The 16,678-nt window shown below is 37.2% G+C and overlaps 2 long non-coding RNA genes across 4 annotated transcripts; one reads left to right on the top strand and one right to left on the bottom strand.

Moving 5' to 3' along the window:
• Positions 1 to 2,278: 2,278 nt before the first annotated feature.
• Positions 2,279 to 3,943, bottom strand: LOC108945421 (uncharacterized). The gene is made up of 4 exons (XR_001969564.3): positions 3,898 to 3,943; positions 3,482 to 3,548; positions 2,787 to 2,860; positions 2,279 to 2,334 (listed from the first exon to the last, which is right to left on the bottom strand). It is a non-coding gene; the product is annotated as an uncharacterized lncRNA (long non-coding RNA).
• An 8,845-nt stretch (positions 3,944 to 12,788) lies between these two features.
• LOC104097104 (uncharacterized) lies at positions 12,789 to 16,241 on the top strand. 3 transcript variants are annotated; one of them, XR_686471.4, is made up of 5 exons: positions 12,789 to 12,985; positions 13,697 to 13,776; positions 14,316 to 14,371; positions 14,876 to 14,962; positions 15,988 to 16,241. It is a non-coding gene; the product is annotated as an uncharacterized lncRNA (long non-coding RNA). The 3 variants fall into 3 exon arrangements; XR_686469.4 differs by lacking the exon at positions 14,316 to 14,371 and having other exon boundaries at positions 12,797 to 12,985; XR_011407873.1 differs by lacking the exons at positions 13,697 to 13,776; positions 14,316 to 14,371 and having other exon boundaries at positions 12,804 to 12,985.
• The last annotated feature ends 437 nt before the right edge of the window (positions 16,242 to 16,678 follow it).

The following is a 16,678-nucleotide window of genomic DNA, read 5'->3' as shown; positions in this document are numbered from 1 at the left end:
AGGGAGTCTACAAGCCGTGTCTAGTAGATCCTTGTTTATAGATGTGTTGTGCACCACATTATATAAACAGGAAGCTACAAGGCATTTAGGAGTCTGTTACCCTTTTTTCAAATCCACATCGTGCTATAGAGCTGAGTCATAAGAGTTCGAGGCAAGATTTATTTTTGCTAATCATAGAGATGCTTGCAATTAAAAAAATTACAGCTAGCAAGAGGGCTAATACATCAGCAGGTAAGGGCATTAGTAGAGAGAGAATTTTTGACGACGTGGCCCTGTTTGAGGCCCTATTAGATCGTGCATACCATATGGTGCACTCTAGAATAGTACAATCAGATATGAAAACTAGAGCATTCAAAAATATCAGAAGACATGTAGTGGCATCCTAGAAGGGACAAATATTTACTTTAGTATGACTCCCGCCCCTAGTAAAAAGAGAATAGTAGGCGACCCGAAGAGCCAGTGAGATGGAGCAAGAGGAGATAAAAGTGAAAGAATGTCTTGTTGAAGTTTTCAGATAAAAGTGGTAACCATAAATCATAATATGACAGGATGACATAGTTTATAGTCAAGTAAAGGAAAAGACAAGAGGTAATAGGCCTTGAGACTATAAAAGAGTATAAGCCATAAAGTCATATCCTTATTTCGAGAAAATGAGTTGGCGACTCTAACGTAATTACCAGAAGGCTAAGTTGGACCCCCCCGGAGTAATAGAAATCAATACAAGCTAGTAAACAAGAAAAAAAATCGAACATGATTTAGGGACCAAAGGATTCGATAATAGTCGGCATCGTAAGAATTTCAGAAATCGTGTTCCAGAAAAGTGAAGAATAACCTTTAAAGGTCATTTAGGAAGACGCTTCCCTAAAGCAATTAATATGAGCAGAGTTATGCTTAAGGGACTAAGTGTGCCAGTTACACTAGGTGTCACCCTCACGCGTAAGAAATTCAATTATCCCTGGTATAGAAGGGTTACCGCAAGGCGAGTAAGAGTCTATGAAGATGTGTAAAGATGCCAAAGATGAAGAGGTGACTATGGACTAGTAAAGGAAGAATGCGGTAAAAAGGCGAAAGGGGTGAGATTGCATTTATTCAGATCCTACATATATGTTATGACTCCAGAACATTATACAAGCACGATGGTGGGGAGATGCAGTAAGGGTTCTCTCCCAGGGTGTTATTTATAAATAAGTGTGAATGAACACTTGATACATAAGGAGTTAGTGTGAGAGGTAAGTTAAGACAAAGCAAACAACCCAAGAGAGATTATGTGGAATATAGATATGAGAATGGACTAACGAGTAGTTAGTAGTTGATTCGGGAAGAGCCTAGTTATGGCTAGACAAGAGGATACAGATAAATCAGTAGATCGTGTAAGATAAACCTAGTGAACCCCAACATAGGAAATTCAGTCTCGCAGATACGACATCATAATCCTTAAGAAATATTCAGATAGGAGTTGAGGTAGTTATAGTTGCCGTAAAAGTGTTACGAAAATAAAAGAGAGTGCCACTGGGGAGACAAAAAATTGAGTTCAGAAGTAACCCTACGAGAACAAGGGCACGAAGGTATGTAACTAAGGATATTTATAGGTGGGTAAGAACATCAAAAATTCCGTCAGGTATATGATGTGATAAGCTCACAGCTTTACAAGAGTAAGAGAATCTTCCCTAAATGTTACAATGAAAGACTAGCTGAGGAAATAAGGAAGAAGACTTCAAAAGCCACTACAAGAAATTGGGCTTTCGGTGGCGAGAAATATCGCCACCGAAACTAGAAAAGGCGCCACAAAAGGGTATTCATGGCGACGTTGTGGCGACCCCGTAGTCCTTGACTATACTAAGTGGCGGATACTTATTAGTGGCGACCAATCAATGTCGCCACAAAAAGATATATATTAGTGGCGACCTTCACCGCCACCAAAATGACCCACGATTCAAAAATGGGTTGCATGTACGTTTAGTGGCGACCAACTCGCCACCAAAGACCTACAATAGCGATAGCAAGTCGCCAAAGAAAGTGTTTAATTTTTCTAAAGTTGCCACTGAAACCTATTTTCTGTGGCAACATGGGTCGCCACTGAAGTATATTTTTTATTTAAAAAAATAATTGGCAGCTACATTTTACTGCTTTACCCAACAACATATCATATTATAAGAAACACCACCAAATACAATTGAACAAAATGACATAGAAACTTTTCATTACTGTCTATTCTACAAAGTATATACTACTCCATAATACATTCAATTGTGCATAACACACGGAAAATAAAATCAACTGTCTATGGATTCCTCCTTGGCCAACATCATTTTCCTTTTCGACGAACCTTTGTCCCTGCAATTTAAAGAGCAAAAATGCCAATGATCATTTTGATAACCCTCATAACAAAAAATAACTTTTTCTTTATAATATGTGAAATACTTATCAAATCTAACTAAGGTTCATATCAACTTGTATACAAGATAGACTTATGAAATGAACAACTTCAGTAACCACTACTGCTGACACCAGTAAACCTTCATCTCTACCCTAAGCACTATCCTTTTATGGCATCCTAATTAATCCAAAACTGATCGACATTAAGGTCTTGAGTACTGTATAAATTATTTCTCAAATTTGTGACTTCTAATAAAATTGGAAACATCTCTCAGCAAACTAGAAGAACCTCCAAATAAATCATGGCATTACATATTGTTGAAAGTTCAGAGAAAAATTCAAAGCGTTGAGCATAATGTATCATACAGCATGTAAATCAAGGAATAATATTAAATGGCTAAAGGATATACCTGGACAAGCAGTTTAGATAACCTGGGACGAGCAGTGCTAGGCTAAATTTAGGAGTGACTCCTTTTGGTCATCCCTGAAATTTCAATCAGCAAGATAAACTAAGAGTTGACATATCCTCGTTAATTTAGCAAAATGTGGAAGAAGAGAGTAAACATCAAGAAAGTTACAATGCCTTCTATATAAGGCTGTTACTAGAATTTTACTAATTTCTTGATAACTAACTATCCATATACACACGATTTCCTATGATAGTGGCAGGAGATAAATAGGTAGAATTACAATTCCAAGTTGCTATTGCAATTTTATATTTTTTTAAAAAGATATAAGTTTCTTAAGAGTAATTTTGCATATCACCTAAAAATGAATCTTATGTTGCAATCTTCTAAGAGTTTGAAATAAATAATGAGATTGTCAAATTAACAGATTAATTATAAATCGTACAATAAATATGATGCACCACTCACATGTGCAAACTGTATTAGCAACACATCATATGAGATTCTTAAACTTGTATTTGACCATGAAGAGCAAGGCCAGATATTGCAGCTTCATGCAGTACTAACAGTGAGCCCATTTGCACTTGAGTCAAACCTTCTTTAGATATTAACTACTCCAGTACATACTTAAATATAAAGTGTGAAACTAGTTAGTAAACAGAATAATTATTAATTTGTAGCTTCTAGTAATTGATTACCTTGCCATAAAGGAGAAACTAGTTTCTGTATCTTGTCAGATAGCTTCTGGCTTCTCCTCACAGACACCTACAACATAAGCAAAAATTCACCCCTTTTTAGAGCTAGTGGTGCCAAGATCAGTTAACAAAGCAAGCTCTTGCAAATTTCAATTAGAGAACTTTGCTATATGCCCAGAAATTAAAACATGAAATACCTTAATTTACAGGATAAAGAGCCTCAAGAAAATTTATGGAGATAAAAATTAAAGTCGCTCAAATACTGAAGCAATGAGGGCAACAAAAAATCCAAAAAGCAAGTCAAATTGAAATAACCAACACACATCGAAAAAGTACAATCACATCCACAAGTAAAAAGCACTTCTCCAAATTGCATAAATTTAAGCAATCAACTCAAAAAAAAAATACTTACGACTGACTATATAGCAGTCGAGCCAACGAATCTTATCCACTATCCGCCTTATTAAAAGGAGTCGTGGGATTTGGATTAGTGATTTCTGGTCGAAGAGACGAAATCGCCGGTGGAAGTTGCTCAACTGGATGAATTTGGGGAAGGGGAAGATAGGGTTTTACAGGGAGGTTTGGGGGAAATGAAATTCTAGGGTTCGTTGGGGGCTGGCATGGGGTGGGGTATGGGCTTGGGGAACGTTTATGGAGAGGATATTTGGGTTTGAGTCTGACCACTTTGAGTTTCTTTTATATTTGGTTACTTTTGCTTTTTTTTCTTTTTTAATTATTAAAAGTAAGAAAAACATGGGTTGAGTATGATTTCATTTGTATATTTATTTTTATGACTATTTCAGCTTCACCTCCTATAAATTGAAGAATGAAATAATATCATATATTCATCTATAATTTGTTGTATTTATTTTACATTATATAAATCATAATAAGTTTATTTTTTTAATAACAAACAATCATAAGAGCTATTACTTATTCAGACCACTTACTATTTATAATGTGAATTCTAATTAATTAGTAGTATATTTACCTTGTAGTATTTTAGTAGTTGCGATGATTAAAAGGTCACCAAAAGCATTATCTTTCCTGGCGAGTAAGTCGCCACAAAAACTCTTGTGTTATTGGAAACAAAAATTCAGTTAACATTTGTGGCGACTTATGTAAAGTCGCCACCAACACAATCACTTTTGTGGCAACTATTTTTTGTCGCCACAGAAACGTTTGCTTTTGTAGCGATTTTACGGGTTGCCACTACAAATATCATATTTTGTGGCTACCTTAACAAGTCGCCACGAAAACCCTTACTTGTTGTGGCAACTACAAGGGTCGCCACAAATCATTGCCACTAAAAATCATATTTCTTGTAGTGAGCATAGTGACCTAAATAAATAATGGTCTTGTAACAACAGTCTCACTACAACATCGTATACACTCTATAAGAAAGTGGTACCTATTGTGACTAAAGAACGAGAAATAAAATCCAAAGTAATATTCGAGATCATATGAGTTGTACAAAATTAAAATATATGTGGGAACTAAGATAAGCCAAGTATTCATGCAATAAGTGGCAGAACAACCAAGAAAACTAATTGCTTACTTTTAACGAAAGCTAAGAAGGCACAAAAGAAATTATTCGATCTATGACCCAGAGTTAGTTACATTATGAACACACTTAAGATTTCAGAGTGTTATCAATGTAGCATATATGTTGACAATGATACGACTATAGGAGACTCCAGTATAAGCTAAAATAAACAACTGAGTCCACGTCACAGACAAAAGCTTGAATTACTAGAAGGTTATATCATGGATGTTCCATAGCGTCCACGAGGGGCTAAAGTAATAACTAATATCCTGAGCCACATATCGGAAGATAGCTTAAGCCTACTTAAAGGCTGAGAGAGAAGAGGAAACTAAAGAGTTACATCAGCTCAGTGAATCAGGAGTCAGATTATTAGATCCAAATAATTATAGAAATCGTGATTTAGAACATTGCAGAATCACTCTTAATATAAGAGGTACAAGAGAGACAGTAAAACGTCCATATTCTATAACAACTCTATGATAAAGCAGTTAGAAGGGTACCAGCCTCAAAAGAAGTTAGTATGAAGCTCCCGCTAGATTATGTATGCATCAAAGGTGCAAACATTATAGTAAATCTTTAAGGTGTGGATGTGATTCCACCTATGTGGAAGGGATGTTATGAAAGTGATAGAAGATACGATGTGATATTTAAATATAAGAAAGGTAAAGGTGAAGAAGGTACGAGATACTCAAGTGCAGAAGGTTGTGAATAGTTCATACTTTAGGTAGAGGGCTAGAAGTGTTGTGATTCAGTATTCAAAAATGATACTAGTGCCGTCAGTAGCATATATTCCACCCCTATGGTTTTCAGGTATCGAGATGTCTAGTTAAGAGAGTAAAGAAGAGTTAGAGAAAGTGTGATGTCTTTCTTGAGGTTCCATAATAACATAAGAAAATCTATGGTGCTAGCAAGTTAAAGGATGGATGTGAGTAGTATAAATAGATATGGATAGGTCACAAGCTAAAGTATGGTAGAGTGAAAAGGTTTTAGGTAGACAGGAGTAAGAATTAGAAAAATGTGGGTGAAAAGGTGATGAGAATATGTAAGGCCTCGAGATTAAGCTCATCAAAACAAGAGGGTTGATGAATTCCGTAAGTTATAGAAAGCTCAGTATAGCCTGAATGAACTCAGAGGAGTATAATACTATGAGCAATTTAAAGAGATAAAATATTGCCCTGGTAGTAGAATAAGGGTGTAATTCTGATAAATAAGAGGATGGCGTTAAGGCCTTTGATTGGTTAATGATTCAAAGAAAAGGGATTTCATGAATTGCAAAGGATTAGAATACCCCCAAAAGGTGAATCTCATTGGGATGCCATGAAATACGGTTATTGAAGTATAGTATCGCCCCTAGGTGGATCAGGCAAATAACTTTAGATGTTCCCCGATGAGATGTGAGCCCTAGTGACAATATATCACCTAAGAGGTTTCAAGTGATCAGTGGTAGATTATAGATCAATATTAAGGTGAATCAACAATAGATGGATGAATGTTCCAAAGTGTGAGATGGGATTAGGCTGCCATTCTTAAGATGAATAGTAATGAGGAATCATTAAGGGACTTAAATTTATACATATATGATAAGCAGCGAGAGAGTAACCTGAAGTTGGGTAGCAGACCTTGGTCATAATAAATCAAAGTAAGTGTTGTGGTATAGTATAAGCTACCTAGATATAGTAAAGCCATAAGCATATCTAACCAAGGCTATGAACCAAGATATAGCAATAGTCGTAAGTTCGACAAAGTACCGAGCGAAAAATATCAGTACACCTATAGATTCCCAGAGAGACAACTTGTCATAGTTCTGTATATGTTTACAAAGTGAGGCTTACAGATTGGCTAAAATCTGAAGGAAAAAGGATAGAAGAGTCACATAGGCACACATATAAGGATAGAATCGTACATGCTGCATGACATAAGGTAGAAACAGTTACGAGATTGGAAGAATTCCGACCACAAGTCGTGGTGTGAGAAAGAGGACAAAAGGGGAGAATGCCCTGGCCTTTGGATTTATTCACAAAGCAGTTGCCTAGATGGAGAAGATAACAGTAAAGTATTTGTAAGATCTATAGGTTATGAGACTAATAAGCGCATCAGTCAACATTCGAGGACGAATATTCCAAAGGGGGAATGATGTTACACCCCATGTTTTCGTACGTAAGAGTACGTCGTAAGTCAATTGATGTAAGGTCAGAAATGAAATCATCTTTGAAAAGTTTAAAAAAGTTAGTTAATCATGTTAACGTGGAGGTTACAAATATTTAAGATTATGAATACCAAGTACCAAGAGGATTTGAAGGCTTAGAAGCTAAATGAATTGAAGAAAATAAGTTTCTTCGAAAGTCGATAAGTTGGAATGTTATAACATGTACCTTTGGGATGAGACTAGGGTACTTAACATTATAAGGAGATTATTTTATGAGTTATTTTAGTCGTATGATAGTCGTGTGTTATTTTTTGAAGTCAAGCGATTTGTGGAACAAAAGTTGGAATAGGTCATCACAAGTTCCATTCATAAATGTGTTGAAACTTAGGACAAATGTAGCTGAGATTTTATCCCAATATACTTTGAATTAGGAGATGATATATATACCAAATATAAAATCTACAAGTCTAGTTTCTAATGCATTTAACCGTTCGTTGATACGACATTGGAGTAAAGAAATATTCGCGTTTTTGCGAGACTGCACAAGCAGCTCCCATGGGACTCACAAAGTCGGTGTAAAACTCCAGCTTGTATTTAAGTTCATTCTTAATCGTTTTCACTCATTTTTATCTTCCAAAAAAGTTCCTAAACCCTATTAAATTCTCTCCAAGGGTTCCTCCATGATTCTATGGTAAAAATCTAATATAAAAATATAAATCCAATACTAGAAACCGCGTGGTGCTTGCTAGATCGTTGTTCTTCATCTTGTGGCTGTATTGGAGGGTTCTTCAAAGTGAAGTAACCTCAAGTTTCATATTTTTCTTGTTTATTAAGGTAATAATCAGTCCCTCCTTCTTATATATTAGATTTTTAAGGATAACTATAAGTGTTTACACACCAACTTGAACACTAAAAGTTGATTCAAGAAGAGAATACAACACCTATAGTGTTGTGGTGTCATTAAGGATAATTGTGGGCTGTGCTTGAATGAAATTTCAAGTTGTTGCTACTTTATAAGGTGCGTATTATATCCTACTAATTGTTCTTAATCTTTCTTGTATGTTGGTGAAGTTGTTAGGATGATAAACTATAAGATAATACTTGAATTAACTTGAGATGTTGTTGTTCTTGATGGATTGATTAGAAAGTTGCTCTTATGAACTTTAAGTGGTTGGAAATTATGGAAAATAAGTTGTCTATAATATTTTTAGTTTGATTATGTTGGTTTATATGTCAATCTTGTTGAAGAAATTGGTAACTAGAAAAGTAAATGGCTATAAAGCACTTGGAAGTTGTCAACAATGATATTATCTTATGTTGGGCTATTTCGGGTAACTTTAAAATTTAGTATAAGGTTGGAAATCCTTTAAAGGGTATTGGTTATTTATAATGAATATATTACTAAGTTCAAGAATGAATGTAATGGGGTTGAAGGGTGCTGAAGGGATTGAATCCGAGCTTGCCGCTCGTCGTGATATGTTAATGACTTGTTAATAAAATATTTTGTACCCTATTATTGATGATGTTCTTATTGTATTGCTCTGGTTGTTGTTTTTGGTATATAGTATTGGAGGAGGCCTTTGTTACAAGGGAGATGCTGCCCAAATTTACATAAAACAAGCTACTAGCTTAAGTTACAGACTTAGCCTTTACTCAGCACTGATTTTGAATCTCCTTATGCTATGGTAGACTGAGTTGAGTTGTTTGAAGAGTTGCTTGGAAGCTATTAAGTACTCAACGAGGTTAACTTATGTTAAGGCTAAAACTTTTCTTCATTTTGGCATGATCTTGTAACTACATGTGTTTGATAAGTAGACATAAAGAGAAGTTCATATTCCTGAATTTATGTACATTATCCTAGTCTCATAAGTTATCATATTCTCCCTTATCGGGACTTCATATTCAGTTAGTATTGTCTTCTTTTAGCCAAGTGAGCGGAGAGTCTATATATGTACAATATTACAGTATTTTCACCACCATCGAGTTATAATCGATGGGCAGGCCCCTACTGGGCAACTCTGATCAGATGGTAAGTTATATATCAAACCTACTGTGGTCGAGCGCTTATGTGCGAGCCCAGAATTGCCGAGATACAGAGCCTAGTATGGCCGAGCGCCTATGAGCGAGCCTACTACGGCAGAGCAATTTCACATACCGATCCTTACAGGGTCAGACAACTATTTTACTTACTATATTGAGAGAGTTGAGTCAGTATCAACAGGTAAGCATATCTTCAGATTATCTTTGACTCCCAGTTACTTTTAGTTATTATATTATCAGTTCAGTTTCAGCTTTCAGTTATTCTGTTGTATTACATACTCGATACATTATTTAGTACTGATGTCCCTTTTGCTGAGGACGTTGCACTTCATGCCTGCAGATCCTGATTGACAGTTGGACAAACCCTCATAGCAGACAGAGTCAAACATCAACTTGGTTGGTAAGCTCCACTTCCTCAGAGTTACCAGGTCTAGACCTTAGAGTCCATTTTATCTATACATGTTTGATGAGTAGGTCGAGGCCTTGTCCCGACCATGGTATAGTTCATTTATCTCTATAGGCTTGTAGACGAGTCCTGTATATTTTGTATATCAGTAGATGTTCATGGCGGTTTCGTCGGCCTGCACACACTACAACAAATTTGGCCTAAGGCCATAGTAAGTTTAGCCAACATTTGGAAAGTGTTGTCAAAATCGTCTATGGGAACGCTTATAAAGGGTGGCCTTTGTTAATCACTTTTGGCTACGAAGTTTAGACCACACATGTTAAGAGTTCTCTTTGAATATATAGACAACGCATTATTGGGACTTCGCTAAGGCTTTTGGGTTGGTGATTGCGAACTCTAGCTTTTGGAAGAGGGAGGGGTATTTGGTTACTTTCCAAAATACGGTGGTGAAGACCCAAATTGACTATCTCCTCCTCAGGAGGTGTGACAGAGGGTTGTGCAAGGATTGCAAGGTGATTCCGGGTGAGATACTCGCGACGAAGCATAGGCTCTTGGTGGTGGACGTTGGTATTATGTTAAAGAGGAGGAAAAGGTCTACTCGAGGAAGACCGAGAATCAGGTAGGGAGCCTTAACTAAGGATAAAGCCCAAGCGTTGGAGGGGCGGTTGTCGGCTATGTGAGCTTGGAGGAGAAATGGTGACATGAGCACTATGTGGTCAGCGACAGCAGACTGTATTAGGGAGGCTACGAGAGAGGTGCTAGGGGTCTCGACAGGCGTCTCTGGTGGGCACGAAGGAGACTGGTGGTGGAATGAAGTAGTACATGGTAAAGTGGAAGCAAAGAAGGTGGTGTACATGAAGTTAGTTAGGAGCATAGGTGAGGAGGAGAGGCGAGTGTGCATGGAGAGGTATAAGGCAGCTAGGAAGGAGGCTAAGCTGGCGGTCACAGAGGCTAAGACTGCAGCTTATGGTCGTATGTACGAGGAATTGGGGAAAAAAGGTAGGGAGAAGAAGTTATTTCGGCTAGCCAAGTTGAGAGAGAGGAAGGATCGGGATTTGGACCAAGTGAGATGCATCAAGGACGAAGATGGTAGAGTATTGATGGAAGATGCCCCGATTAAGAGGAGATGACAGACTTACTTTCATAGACTTTTGAATGAAGAAGGGGATCGGGGTATTGTTCTAGGCGAATTAGAGCATTTCGAGAGTCACCGTGACTTTGGGTACTGCAGGCGTATCGAGGTTGAGGAGGTCGTGGAAGCTATGCATAAGATGTGTAAGGGCAGAGCGACCGGGCCAGACGAGATTCCAGTAGAATTTTGGAAGTATGTGGGGGGAGCAGGTTTGGAGTGGTTGACTAGGTTGTTTAATATTTTTTTTAAAGGGAAGAGGATGCCGGATGAGTGAAGGTGGAGTACGGTGGTTCCATTGTATAAGAACAAAGGTGATATCCAGAGTTGTAACAATTATAGGGGTATCAAATTACTGAGTCATACCATGAAAGTGTGGGAGAGGGTGGTTGAAGCGAGGGTGAGGATGACAGTGTCTGTATCCGACAACCAGTTTGGGTTCATGCCGGGTCGTTCGACTACAGAAGCTATACACATTGTTAGAAGGTTGATGGAACTATACAGAGAGAGGAAGAAGGATCTGCACATGGTGTTTATTGACCTAGAGAAAGCGTATGACAAAGTTCCTAGAGAAATTCTCTCGAGATGCCTGGATGCAAAATGTGTGTCGGTTCCTTACATTATGGCGATTAAGGACATGTATGATGGGGCTAAGACTCGGGTTAGGACAGTAGGAGGCGACTCTGAGCATTTTTCGGTTGTAATGGGGTTACACCAAGGTTCTGCGCTCAGTCCGTTCTTATTCGCCCTGGTGATAGACGCGTTAACACACCATATTCAAGGGGATGTGCCATGGTGCATGCTATTCGCCGATGACATAGTTCTGATTGATGAGTCGAGAGCTGGTGTTAACGAGAGGCTGGAGGTTTGGAGACAGGCTCTTGAGTCTAAGGGTTTCAAGCTGAGCAGGACGAAGACGGAATACCTGGAGTGTAAGTTCAGCGCTGAGCCAGGGGAAATGGGCGTGGATGTGAGGCTTGATTCGCAGGTCATCCCGAGAAGAGGCAACTTTAAGTACCTTGGTTCGGTTATCCAGGGGGGAGGGGAGATCGACGAGGATGTCACACACCGTATTGGGGTAGGATGGATGAAGTGGAGGTTAGCATCTGGAGTCCTGTGTGACAAGAGAGTGTCACCGATACTCAAAGGTAAGTTTTATAAAGTGGTGGTTAGACCGGCCATGATGTATGGGGCTGAGTGTTGGCCCGTTAAGAACTCACATATCCAGAAGATGAAAGTAGCAGAAATGAGGATGTTGCGGTGGATGTGCGGGCACACTATGATAGATAAGATCAAGAAAGATGATATTCGGCAGAAGGTTCATGTGGCTCCCATTGATGACAAGATGCGAGAAGCGAGGCTTAGATGGTTCGGACATGTTCAGAGGAGAAGCCTAGATGCTCCGGTACGGAGGTGTGAGCAGCTGGTTGTGGAGGGCACGAGAAGAGGTAGATGGCGGCCTAAGAAGTATTGGGGAGAGGTGATCAGGCAGGATATGGCGAGACTCCAGATTTTCGAGGACATGATACTAGATAGAAAGATGTGGAGGTCGAGTATTAGGGTTGTAGGTTAGGGGGTAGTTGAGTCATGCCTTACTTCGTACCATTGTGGGACTAGCCATGTAGGATTTTTGTCTGAGATAGCTAGTGGCAATATTGTGGCTTACTATTTCACTTTTTAGTGCATGTCCTATTTACTAGCTATCGCTTTTTCTTTGCATCTTTCTTCTAGATTTCATGGTGTTCCTATTGTTCTTATGATTGTTGTGGTGATACTAATATTTACTAATATTGTCTCCCTTTGCTTTGCATCCTTCTTATGGATTTTATGGTGTTTCTATTTATCCTATGATTGTTGTTGTGATACTAATATTGTCTCTTTTTTGCCCCTTTGTCCTTTTTTTTTTTTTGAGCCGAGGGTCTTTCGAAAATAACCTCTCTACTCCTTCGGGGTAGGGGTAAGGTACACACTACCCTCCCCAGACCCCATTAGTGAGATTTTACTGGGTTGTTGTTGTTGTTGAAATATTTGGGAGGGAATTTTAAAAAAAATGAAATATTTTCTCCCATTTTCTAAAAGGAAAAAGGACACCACAGGAAATATTTGCCCATTTTTTATCCCACCCTTCATCGACTTGCTGGTGCTGAAGAAATTTCCATTTTTACTGCCGCATCTTCCACCACCTCTGTTGCTGCTGTTATCGCTGCTTCCACATTAATGGTTGATTAAGTCTTGAAATGGTAACCTCCTGTCCCTTTATTTTCAGTTGTTTCCAGTTTAGGGTTTTGATTATTTGAATATTTCGATTAAGGCTTGAATTAGGGTTTTGGTTCTTCCCACCCACCTTGATAGTATCTCCATTGTCGTCCAATACCCAGAGACTTACTCGCAGAGCACTCATCCATGTAATTAGCTCTGTAATTGCTAATATTACCACTAATACTTCAATACCCACTTCCACTACTTTGATTTTGCTCACTCATTTTCTTCCTCTTGCAGTTTGTTCTCTACCTTAGTGAGTTTTTCTTTTTCTTTGCCAAAAGTTAAGGCTTGCTGTTGCAAGCTCACAATTTTTCTCCAGATTTTTAGAATCATTCAGAACTCTGTTCTCCATATCATGCTTGTGACTGAAGGAGTTAGACTATTTAAGTAGGTTGCTAATTTGTTTTCGTCTCTAAGTCTTTGGTCATATTTTTGAGAATCTAGAGACGTTCTTTGGTGTTTAAATACTGACATAGATAAATTATCAATAAATTATTTGTTCTAATGTTGGTTATTCTAGATAGAAAGAATCTTTTTGTTGCTACTGTTCAAGGATTTGCCAGTGGTGGGTGCTTCGAATAGGCCGTGGTTTGTTATTTTCGTAAATTGTACTGTTCAACTTCATGGTTTTACACTTTTGTAGCCTTCAGTTTTTAAGCTGACATGTTTATATCATTGGTTTATTCTAGTGCTGCAGTGCTCGAATTGCATCATGGAGAGCTGAACTAGGTCTACCTGAACTGAAGGTTGGAATTATTTAGTTGCGGAGGTAAAAATGTCTTGCTTCTTTAAATTGTTGTTGCTTGACCGAGATTTTGCTTCATCCCCAATTCTTACATAGCAAATTCAATGGGTCGAAGCCGATTTAGTTCTGTTGAAATTGGCAAACAAGATAGCCCATTCTTACATAGCTTCTTCCAGTAATATTTATTAATGTTTGAACTGATTGACATTTTTTCGTTGTTAAAAGATTATCTAAATGCAAGAAGAATCGGGTGTTGTATTTTTTCTTTTCCACCTGTATTTGTACTTAAAACTAGTTATTACCATGTGACAATCATCCAAGATCAATACTTCTGATGAAGGAAGGTGTTGGGTATTATCTATAATGTGGTATCTTCTTAAGACCTCTTAGTAATTTCTTCTATCTGGGCATTACATATTGCAAAAGGACGTAAAACTCGTACTAATAGACTTCAAAGGATAGATAAAATTGAACCTATACATGAGTCATCTGCTATCCTAGAAACTACTAGACAACAGGTTTTGAAGACTTCTCCAGGCATTGATCACATTATACATATACAGCCTGCCTCGATGTTATTGAAGAGAGCATTTCTGGAGGATATACTGGAGTTTTGAAGGTGAATTTTATATAAAGCACACCATAAAGTTGTCTTAATTAGCATGCAAAAACGTTTAGTCAAATCTGCAGGTGCAAGTGCAGGCTTATGTATTTGCTCATGCTTAATCATTTTTATTGTCCTTTACTTAGCAGATCACAAGAAATCAATTGCACCATTATACATAATATTTTATTGTCTTTTAGAATTTTTGAGTAGACATTTCAACTAATTAGTGCAAGCTCAGTTATTATACCTTGACAATCTAAGTTCTGGTCAAACAAAGGAAGTAGAAATGGAGCGGAAGGGGTATGCTGTTGTCTTATCGATACAAATTTGTTTCCAGCTGTCTTTTACAGGATTGCATAGTAGTTTCACTTGGATTTGCTACAGAGGTCCTAGCATTTTCATCTCTACTGTTTTCTTTGTGGTGGTTTTGATTGTCTTTCGAATATTTATTTATAAGATTTTCCTGTCTAGTTTATTTTGTCAGTTATAGAGTTAATGTCTTGTGGCTATTTGTAGGAGGACAAGGTTTTCAGAGAATTAGTAATCTCAAAATTGGCTAGAGCTCTGCTCCATATGGATTTTGATGAACGTACAACATCAAAGGTACAGTTGATAACCCAAACATATATATGTCATGAGATTCACAATTATATGTTAGAAAGGAATAATTTCCTTGTGCATCAAAATACGAAACCAATATTAAAGATTTTAAAGTACTTAAATGACAGGGACAAAGTTCTTAATATATATTTTAATTATGTGATTAGGTATTGAGATGTCATGTAAATGTGTTAGCCTATGCCAACATTGTTTTCATTTAAAGATGAAGCTAATATTCTCTTTGGTACTGCGAGATATGTTATGGAATTTTAGTACACTATTCTATTTGGAGGTGCTTTTGAACAAGCTTTTAATGTTGAACTATTGTAAAATTGATTAGGTTGGGTTGGTAGAAACAAAGAGTAAGTTGAAACTTGTAAATATTAATGATAGAATAATTGATTGATTCTTTTATCCATTACATATTGCATGATACATAGTTCGCGAGTTGTATCATTTTTTACATTCTCATTGAAGATATGAAAGTTTATGTATATGTAATTTACTCTTAGATCAGATTATCATCAATTTTGGATTATAAAGTCGTACTCGTCAAACCCATTATTTTCTTGGATCTTTCTTTATCTATAATAGCATCGTCCTATCAGCTGTTAATTTGGATATGTCTTTCTATATTGGACATGATCGAGTGAATGTTGTGTTCCGGTAATGGACACAACTGATTGAAATTTGAAAGTATCTTCTTTTTTCCTTCTATTTTCTGATATGTATTTTTCACAGAAGTACAAAAGAAAGTGCTGATGATAATGCAAAATACAAAACAAAGTGTTGATGCCAACACACAAAAAAAAACTACTAATGAGAAAACTGATAAATATTGAGAAGTATTATAGCGTACCCCCACTAGTTTAGGTTAGGCTCAAGTCTTATACTTATAACAGACATTTGTTCTTAGAATAGTGCTTGGTATTTAAATTTTCAAGGGGCAACTCTGTTACATTGCTCTGAGTTTGCACTTGCATACTATTGATTTCTATCTAATTACTAATTTTATTTTAAATGTGCAGGAAAGTCTTGGTGAGCAGTTGGAAATGGTGGCCAAACGACAATTTGATCTAATGGAACGTAATCATCTAGACTTTGGACAATTACGATTTTTGTTATTCCTGATACTATAATAATACATTTGCTTTTTATAAAGTTAATTAATTGTTAGCATGCCCCTTGAGACAGTTTTCTTTATTCGTTGATGTATTACACGAGGTTTACTCCTTGTTTGAAGGTCATTGCAAGTTTATGCCTTTGAATTATTCTTTTATTATCTACTAGTTCATTGGGTGCTTGAGGTCTTCATACTTAAATTTGATTAGAGAATATGTACAAAATATAATGCACTGACCGCAAAAGTATGGCAATAGGGATTAGCAAAATTTGTGGCCTATATGGTAGCAAAACCTGTACTTTACAAGTGCTGCTTTTTGGAGCCACGCTTGAGAAGTGTAGCCTAAAGAGTAACATTGGTTACGCTTTTAATGGGTTGTTGTAGTACCTAAATGTGTTGCCATAGAGGGTATTACAAGTGTGGTGTTTGTTACATTTTAGGTCACGTTTTAAAGTGTTGCCTTAGGATAAAGGTTACGCTCGTTTAGGCTGCTTCTCAAAAAACGTTGCCTTAGGTCGAAAAGTGTGACCTTTTATTAAAGATCATAGTTTATAATAGTTAACGCAAAAAGTGTGTGGTTAAAGGCCTAAAATATT

The sequence above is a fragment of the Nicotiana tomentosiformis genome, chromosome 5 (assembly GCF_000390325.3).
Source record: "Nicotiana tomentosiformis chromosome 5, ASM39032v3, whole genome shotgun sequence".
NCBI classification, from domain to species: domain Eukaryota; kingdom Viridiplantae; phylum Streptophyta; class Magnoliopsida; order Solanales; family Solanaceae; genus Nicotiana; species Nicotiana tomentosiformis.
The sequence above is the reverse complement of the archived record's forward strand: the minus strand, read 5'-3'. Positions and strand labels throughout refer to the sequence as shown.